At 46.9% G+C, this 9,445-nt stretch overlaps 1 long non-coding RNA gene across 1 annotated transcript; it reads left to right on the top strand.

The window, feature by feature from the left end:
- Positions 1-1,945: 1,945 nt before the first annotated feature.
- On the top strand, positions 1,946-7,731 carry LOC129670041 (uncharacterized). Its single transcript, XR_008719114.1, has 2 exons — positions 1,946-2,022; positions 7,402-7,731. It is a non-coding gene; the product is annotated as an uncharacterized LOC129670041 (long non-coding RNA).
- Positions 7,732-9,445: the final 1,714 nt, after the last annotated feature.

Below are 9,445 nucleotides of genomic sequence, written 5' to 3'. Positions count from 1 at the left end.
GCCGCTGCTCCGCGGGCTCCGAGCGTCCCCGGCTCCGGGCGCGCTCGGCTCGCGCTCCCGCCCCGCGGGGCCCCTCGCCGGCTCTCGCTGCCCAGCGGCCGCCCGGAGAGCGCGGGGCGCGCGGAGCTGGGGACCGAGCTCGGAGAGGCCGGGGCCGAGTCCGGGAGGGGGCGGACCCTGCCCCGGCTTATAGCACGAGGGGGGCTGTCACATGGCACGCGCGTCACAGCCCGGCCCCGGGAAGTGAAAGAAAGGCGAGGGGACCGGCGCGCCCGGGGAGAAAGTTCACCCGCGGGAGGAGGCGGCTGCCGGGGCTGGGAGACTGGACCCCCGCTACAGCCTGCCGAGGTCTCGGGGTTACTCAGCCGCGCGGTTCAGACCCGGCCGCGAGTTCGAGCCCCGAGCCAGCCTCTCCGGAATTAGCCCTGAACCCGAACCTCGGCAGCGCCCCGCGGACGCTTGCGTTGGACCTCTCGGTGGCCTCTAGGAGCCTTCCCACCGGGAGACTGGCACTCTGTGTGTGAGGTGGTCCCTGGACTATCTAGCGCGGGAGTCGGATGGGGTGTCCCAGCTCCCCTGGTCTGGGCCAGCCTCTGCCTACGGAATCTGATGACAAATCCCCCATTTTAAGCACGGTAATAATTGTTTATTGACCCTTTAACCCTTTCCCTTCGGTTGTTCTCCAAAGACGTTTGTTTTCCGCCATCTGTTAATAAAAATGCGGCTAGGCTGGCGTTTTAGTCATTTATCTGCAATTGAATGCCCTAGAGACTTGACAGCTTAACTAAGCCACTCTAATGAGAGGATCCCACGAATTCCATGGGAATAGAGCAAGCAATGGTTGAATGAGGAAAAGAAATAGAAATTTTTAGCGAAAACTCTCTCTTTCTCTCTCTCTCTCTCTCTCTCTCTCTCTCACACACACACACACACACACACACACACACACACACACACAGGAATTCCACGTAGTAGCAACTCAAAAAACCATTGCCATGTTAGGAAAGACGGCTCTGTGCTTTTCAGTAAAAGGTATGTTCTAATGAGCATTTCACTGTGGCCTCCAAACACTGGACTTGCTGCTCGGCACAGGACAAAAGCAAAGATGGACTCCGAGATCAACCTCCTCCTCCTACCCTTCTTCTTTTGGAAAATACATTGACTGTTTCTCCCACTCTTTACAAAAAGAAACGAACTTTTTATAGATGTAGGATTTAACTCATTTTTCTCCCGGGTGGTAAGCTGGTAGGAATAATTCGACTTTGACTCCGATTTAAGGGTGCTTGTGTCTACCACCAGCTAAATGTACTGTTCTGGCTGCTGGGAAACTGAAGAATTGTGGAGCCCGAATTCATTCGGATAGGCTAGCTTTCTGGATGTTTGCATTTCCTGAGATGCTTCTGTTTCAAAAGAGGAAACTTTGCCTTACACGCTTAACTTTCTGAGCAAAATGGCCATTTGCCAAGAACCGAATACAAATTCAGCGGCTTTCTCTAGGAATGTCTCAAATGCCATCGCATCAACCAAGTATTTCTTTCTTCCTGAAACGGCTTGTTCCAACTGGTATTCATCACAGAGTCTCAAAAATAAACTGTTGCTCCATCTACGTTTCTTTTTTCTTTCTTTCTTTTTCAAATCAGGTTTGGTTCCCTCTTATAAGTTCCACTTATAAGTCTATCAGAGATCTCTGAAAGATCTATGAGGATGCCTCATGAGCTGAGAGCGTTATTTTTCATTGCCTCTCGTTTGATGTCTGTCTGGACCATCTAATTGTTTTAACGGGCGCCGATTAGCCTGCGCCAACATTAGTCAACACTGTTAATCAGGCAGTGGGTGCTGCTGATGCGGACAGGCGTCCTTACCGAGAAGTCCATTTTTACATCGGCAGTTGAAGTTTTACAAGTGCTCGGCCGATACCTAAATAAACACCACGGTTTTCCGCAGCGCTGAGGGTTGCTGCATGGCGATGCGTTTGAAGGTGTAATTCAGGAAGAATTGTTCTCCGGCCGTTAACGTTAGACGGTAAGTTCTGGCAGCCTTTCTGCTCGTGGTTTGCAGTTTCTTCAAATCTGTCTGTCTTAGAGGGTCCTGGAAATGAGAGTTTGCGTTCCGTCTGTAACATTGTCCCTAAGTCTGTCCGCAGGGGGCTAAAGGGGCCCTTCCCTGGACATATTTGGAAAAGCGTGGCAAATTACCTTACAGCCGCTCGGGGAAATGGGGGGTTGCTGGGCTTCAGAACGCCTCGGCCCCGAGGATCGCTGTAGGAACCTTGTTAACGGAGATTTGGGTGCGCTGAAGCCCCGCCTCTGGGCTCCGCCTGTTTTGTTTGTTGTAGTTAAGGCGTCTACTGCCCGGCTCCCCTCAGCTGTTTGTCCCGAAATTTCCCGGCCTGGAGACTCAGCCCCTTACACTACATCTGAGTCTCCAGATTCCCGGGCTTTTCTCCAGGGCTGGAAAATCTCCGTCCACCCCATCCCCTCCAGCTAGTGCTGGGGGCGGAAATCTTTCCCAGAGGTGCGCGGGGCAGACGCTTGGTACCAGGTGCGACCCCCACCGCACGCCCTGCCCGCGCGAGCCGAGAGAACTGGTTCCTGCCGTGCGGGAGCGCGGCAGAGCTGCCCCCTGGCGGCGGCGTGAAGCCTGCTGTCCCTCGGCTGGCCCAGCCACCCCGGGCCACCGCGGAGCAGAGGGAGGAGACCGTCCTCTGAGGCGCAGGACTGCGCTGGCACACAGCTGTTTATTCCCACAGACCGTTTGGGTCGGTGGCCTGAACCCCAGAGCTCACGCCCCAGGATGTGGCACCACCTTTGGGAAGGAAGCGCTGGCTCAACTCTATCTTTCTCACAGGACCAGAGGATTTCATTGAGGAGAAACTTGGGTGTGTAAACTCAGAAGGCGGGAATCTAAATGTGCTGGCTAGTTTTATGTCAACTTGACGAAAGCTAGAGATATTTTGGAAGAGGGAGCCCCAGTTGAGAGATTTCCCTACCAGATTGGCCTATAGACACAGCCTGTGCTGCCTTTTCTTCGTTGATCAATGCGGGAGGGCCCCCTCATGGTGGGTGGTGGTCCCGGGCTCTCTAAGCAATCACACTAAGCAAGCTTGTGGAGCAAGCCAGTAAGCAGCACTGCTCCATGGCTGCCTGCCCTGAGTTCCTGCCCTGACTCCCTGACTCGGGCTGGAAGGTTAAACTGTTAGCTGAAATACTCCCGCTCTTTCCCAAGTGGCTTTGGCCATGTGTTTTGTCACAGCAATAGAAACTCAGACGGGAAGGGACTGCCTGGTTTATCCATGGACCAGAATGTGTTCATTTCTTTTGTTCTAATTAAATTTTTATGTTTTATATTAATTACAGTTCATTCACTTTGTATCCCAGCTGTGGCCCCCTCCCTCAATCCCTCCCAACCCCACCCTACCTCTCTCATCTCCTCTCCAAGTCCACTGATAGGGAGGTTCTCCTCCCCTTCCTTCTGATCCTAACTTGTCAGGTCTCATCAGGACTGGCTGCCTTGTCCTCCTCTGTGGCCTGTCAAGGCTGCTCCCCCCCCCCTTGGAGACAGCTGAGACAGTGTCCTGCCTTTGAAGAGTCATTCTGCAGTCCTGCGTTAAGACATTGCTTTGCACCCTACGGTGGTGGCAGTTCCCTTAATCCCAGCACTGGGAAGGTGGAGGCAGGCCAGTCTTTGTGAGGCTCAGACCTACTCAATGGTCTACATAGTGAGTACCAGGACAGTCAGGTCTGCACAGAGAAACCCTACCACAAAACAACAAAAACATTGGTTTTCCCTGGCATTTGCACAGCCTGTTGCTTGGCCAAGCAATAGAAAGTCATTATTCCCAAAGCTGAAGGCTCTCTCCCCTCTGCGGCCAATTGTGATGGAAGCACTCCAGGGCACCCAGGCTTCTCATCCTGGGCTTCCTGTGGTGGCATCATCTTCATTCCCCTCCATTTCAGAGGTCAGTTCTTGAGTTCTTCTGTTCTTTGCTTGTCGTGGTTCTGAGGGGAGATAAAATACACAAAAGGTTTACTGTTGCAACCATTTTAAGAGTACCTTTCCAGAGGCATTAGAGCTTGTGTTGCTAAGGAACCCACATCACAACCTACTTCTAGAATGCTTTTATCATTGCAAACTGAAATCTGTACCCGTGAGAAGGTAACTCTCCATTCCCCCTATATACACACAGAGACAGACGGACACAGAGACACACACACAGAGACCGACAGACGGACAGACAGACAGAGAGAACCAGCCCTTGACAGCCGCTGTTCTACTTTCCCATCTGTGTGAATCTGGATACTCCAGAAACATCACAAAAAAAGAAGTCATCCATAATCACCTTTTCTGTCTGACGTATTTCATTTAGTGTCATGTCTTTGAGGTTCATTCTGTGAGACAGGGTAGCATGGATGAGCATCTTTTAAGGCTGAGCGATATTCCGCTGTGCACATAGACCACATACCCTGCTCATTCATTCACCTGTTGACAGACATTGAGGTCCTTTCCTCCCTTCCTGACCATGTTGCTAGCCTTCGCTCTGCTGTTTCTAACACTCGGCATGTCACAGACATTTAATAAGCTTTTTGCCATCATTTCCTCACATCCTTTTCATTCCTGACACTCTCAAAGGAACCCACTGCGCTAACAGTGCACACTGACAGCTTTGCTTTACATACTCGTGAATACTCACCTTTGTGGATTTGAAAGCTCAATGTATTCACAATTTGAGACCTGGAGACTCACACTCTTTGTATCACCTTCAGTAAAAGATAAGCTTAAGATTCCTCCAGACTCTTTTTCCAGCAAATCTATGAACATCCCCTAACTTTTTCTCCTGGCCATCTGGGGCCTCCCTCTTCCCCATTGTCTGCCGTGTAATAGCACACTTAGCACTAAGCTAATTCCAACCCATAGCAATTTCCCTGTGCAAATGGTCGCTGGGAGCTGCTAGCTCGCAGACAGGCCGCTTATTCAGGGGTGCATAGGATCTGAAAGTAAGTTCAAACAAGGCCAAGGTGGGCAAGCGGTCAGTATCTGCCGTGAGTAGGTGCATCTTAACCTGGAAAATTCCACGATGCACGAAGCCAGATTCTAACAGCAGGTCATTCGGTGTGCTGGAGGAAGAATGCAGCTCCTTTCTGCTTTCCACTCCTTAGCGGCCTCCAGGCCTCACTGGGTGGATCTTGCTTGCATAAGAGCGTCTTAAACAAGCATTCCACAGCCTGAACTGGACTCAGAAATCCTCAAGAATTCAGGATGTCAGCAAAGGTCTAAAGCTGTGTTTTATAACACAGAACTTATTTACACTGACTCAGGAATTCTCACTACCGCAGTTGAGCTGGACTAGCCCTCTCTCCCAAGCATGCCACAGAGGTGTGCTTGGTGGTTCAAGGTGACACTCATTCACACTCTGTGCCCCAAAGTCAGAAGTTCAAGCGCTATTTATTTTGTCATTGTTAAAAATAGGTTTGTAACATATTTGCTTGTTTTGTGTACTTATGTGGGTTGGGGGAGAATGATCCTACAATGGCATTCATGTCAAGGTCAGAGGTCAACTTTCAGGAGTCAGTTCTCTCCTTCCATCTTGTAGGTCTTGAGAGACAAACTCGGGTCTTCAGTCTTGGTCTGGGTTCCTTCATCCAATGAGCAATCTCACTGGTGGTCGCGTGCTATTTCTAGCATAAGTTTGACTGCAAAGCCTATATTCCTCCCACAGAAGACTCTTCATCAAAGGGCTGCCTTTAAGAAAAAGCCCTTCCAGCATACAGCTGCAGCTCCATTTTCATATGCTATCTCCTCATATTATTTAATATGGCAATTTCCTGGAAGCAGACTGACGATATTTAATTCTAACATTAAAAAGAATTGAGAAATTAGGTTAAGTGTTGACTCTGCAGAGCTGCTCCCTGACCTCAGGGCACCCGCACACGTGAGCACACATAATAACAACAACAAATATGCTTTTTAAAAATGTGTTTGTTTTATTGTGCATTGGTGTTTTGCCTGTGTGTATGTCTGGGTGAGGGTGTCAGATCCCCTGGGACTAGTGTTATACCTGTGAGCTGCTGTGTGAGTGCTGGGATTGAACCCTGGTCCTCTGGAAAAGCAGCCAGTGCTCTTAACTACTGAACTATCTCTCCAGATCCAACAAATAATTTTTTTTTAAGATTGCGTGTTGAGTAACTTCTTTCTAAAATCTTTGGGACCAGGAGTCTCTCAGATTGCTATTTTTTTTTAAGTTTTGGAATATTTGCATATGCTAAATAAAATATCTTGAGGCTAGGAACCAAGCTTAAACATAAAATCCATCTGTGTTTCTCGTGTGCCCATGCAGCTGTGGTTACACTTACAGTGGTTTTAGTTTGCTTGTGTTTTGACTGTGGCCTGCCACAAGAGGTCAGGTGTGGAATTTTCCATTTGCTGCAGCGAATGAGTGGTCCAACGTAGTTCAAATGTTTGAGCATTTGAGATTTTGTATTTCTGCATTTAGAATACTTGGCTTGTACTATGTCTACAAAGAGTAGGTTTATTTATTTTCCATGTATAGTTCACCCAAAGGCTCTGAAGAGAAACCTTTCTACTTGGGAAGAACAAGGTGATTTAGGGGTTCCATTTGTTTAGAAGATATACTGAAAATGAAAAGGATGCTTGTGAGGCCATGATAAAATCTTTCATAGTATTAGATGGTACGTAGGTGGATGATAGATAGATAGATAGATAGATAGATAATAGATAGATGACAGATTGATAAATGATGATAGATTGATTGATAGATGATAAATAAATAGATGACAGACAGATGATAGATGGATAGGAGATAGATATATAGATAAGACAGATAGATAAATGATAGATAAAGCATGTATTTAAAATGTGCTGGTATATTCCCCACCTCACCTTTCAGCCCTCATGTCTACCTCATGTCTAACCTCCATGTCTACCCTCAAGATAGCACTTCCCGTGATACTATGTTTCATCACCAAGCTGGAGGTTGTTGGTTGCAAACATGAACCCTCAAGCACAAACACAAGCCCTCCTCAGAAAGGGATCTCAACCTCATACACTGGAAATATGTGTGAGCACACAAGAGGCAGAAAAGAGCTAGAAAAAGATGTGGACCCAAATTTACAGAAAAGTTGGTTCAAATAACAGACAAGCACCATTAGAGTCATGAAAAATGGGGAAAAAGGGAAGTCTCGCCAATAGAACTTGCAACTGTGTATTGTCTCTGCAAGTAGACAGGAGTGCAAACCTTTCAGAAAACAACTTGGCAATGCAGAGCTTGGATTTTAGCATCCATTTTCTTTGAAACATTTATTCTAGAATTCTGTCATAAATTCTGTAAAAAAAAAAAATTATGGATTCTTGAAGGCTAATTGCACTGATCTTTTTTTTTTTTAGGAGCAAAATATTGGACATAATGGGATAAGTTTCATAATAAAGAGAACCACGGATGGATTGAGTTTGAAGGTTCCTTGACGGACTCTCCCAAAAACAATAGAGGCAAAATTCCAGCTCATGAAATCAATTTAGTGGGTTTGGCTAATACTGAAAGAGAACAGAACAGAATGAGATGGAAAAAAATAGAGAGAAAACAAGTAGAATGGAATGGAAACTATCCCCAGGTGTCATGCAATAACCCTAAGAACTGTACCTTCCTATTGTGCTATTCAGTGTTCACAAAAAGCTGAAAAAATGAAGTGACTGCAGAAAGCAGTCAACTTGACTGCAGCCTGGTTTGTCCATGTGTGCTGTGACTCTTCCGAAGGGGAACTGATGCAACGTAACATTTTCAAAATTTAAGTCGCAGCTTGAGAAACGGATCTAGACTGAGTAACATGGTGCAGAATTAAACAACCTTGCCCTCACTAGAGGGCAGGGTCTTCCCAATCCCTCAGTAAGTGTATCACATATGTTGAGGCAAGTTCTGGACACTTGGGATACATCAGAAAAGAAAAATGGGAGTTTTCACAGGACAGCAGAAGAAATTACATGACATATGAATGAAGGAATGATTGGTAAAATTTGTTATAAGATAGTAATTGTGACAGAGAAAAACAATGAAGTAAAGTTGTAAGGAGTGGAGGGAAGGGCTGTTGGGGTCCAGCTTTTAAAAGCAGAGATTAAATTAATCACATATATCAGGAAAGAAGATGTCTACACAGAAACTATTAGGCCTCAGAGTAGGAGCATATTTGTCATATTCAAAAATGGCAGCAAGCCGCAGTAGAGTGGGAAAGGCAGGGGCAGGGATTTCACAGGACTGTAGAAGCTGAGGATAAAGGGCCGTGAGATGAGAGGGAGGGATGGGCTGGAAGTCTCACAGGTTTTCTAAGCGCCTTAACTTTTACTCCAAGAGGGGCTGATCTCACTGGGATTAAGCCCCGAAGTCATGTAAAGGATCTTTCTGGCTGCTGAACTAAATCTGTTCACATTGAGCAGCGGGAAATGAGGAAGGCCTGAATGAAGACCGCAAAAGTGCTTGTGCCTGGTGCTGCCTTCGGGTGGGAGCAGATCCTAGAGGAACAGAGCTGAGAAATGAAGATGAGGTTTGTGAGATACAGGCGGGAGTCAAGGATAACCACCTCATTTGGTTTTCCTGTGTGTGTGTGTGTGTGTGTGTGTGTGTGTGTGTGTGTGTTTGCCACTGATCTGTCTTACCTTCTTGCTTCTTCTATCGACACATAAGTTTGGATGTGTCCCCAAACTGTCTTCAACTCTTATTCATTCTACATGCAGTGTCTGGATGAGACCAACCACCCGAGGTCATTCTGCTACCTGGTAGTGAGTTATCTGTTACTATAAAATAAGTTATTTGAAAATCTCTATCTTCCCCCTGGAAGATGTATGAATTGCAGGGTCATCGTGTCCACCTGGCATTTTAAGGGCTGACATTTTAAGGGCTCTTTCTGACTGCTGAGCTCACGGCTCTTTCTGTGTTGCCTCATCGTTTATACGCTATTCATCTTGCCTTTAAGAATGTTTGGAGACATCAGGTAGCCATCATTGTTGTCTGGTTCTGTGCGCATCCATTTTGCTACCAAATTCTTCCAGCTCTATCTCTTAGAAAACCTGTCTTAAGGGCCACATCCCCAGAGAATTCTTAGTCAATTTTATTTTATTTTGTGTATCATCATCATTTCTTTCAAGATAGGGTTTCTGTGTGTAGCTCTGGCTGTCCTGGAACTCACTATGTAGGCCAGACTGGCCTGGAACTCCCAGAGATATACCTGCCTCTACCTCTGAGTGCTAGGATTAAAGGTGTATGCCCCTATGCCCAGCTAACCGCAGCATTTTAAAGTAATGTCTCCTATAAGTTTTATTATCTTAGGCTCCACATTTAGTGGCATGCGGTATTCAATAAGGTGTTAGTATAATTTTTCTTTTTTAATGTATACACCTTACCCTTGTTCATTTAAATACTGATTTCTCCCCCACCCCACCC

This window comes from Psammomys obesus, unplaced genomic scaffold, assembly GCF_907164565.1.
Source record: "Psammomys obesus unplaced genomic scaffold, mPsaObe1.curated_primary_1811, whole genome shotgun sequence".
Lineage (NCBI taxonomy): Eukaryota > Metazoa > Chordata > Mammalia > Rodentia > Muridae > Psammomys > Psammomys obesus.
The sequence above is the reverse complement of the archived record's forward strand: the minus strand, read 5'-3'. Positions and strand labels throughout refer to the sequence as shown.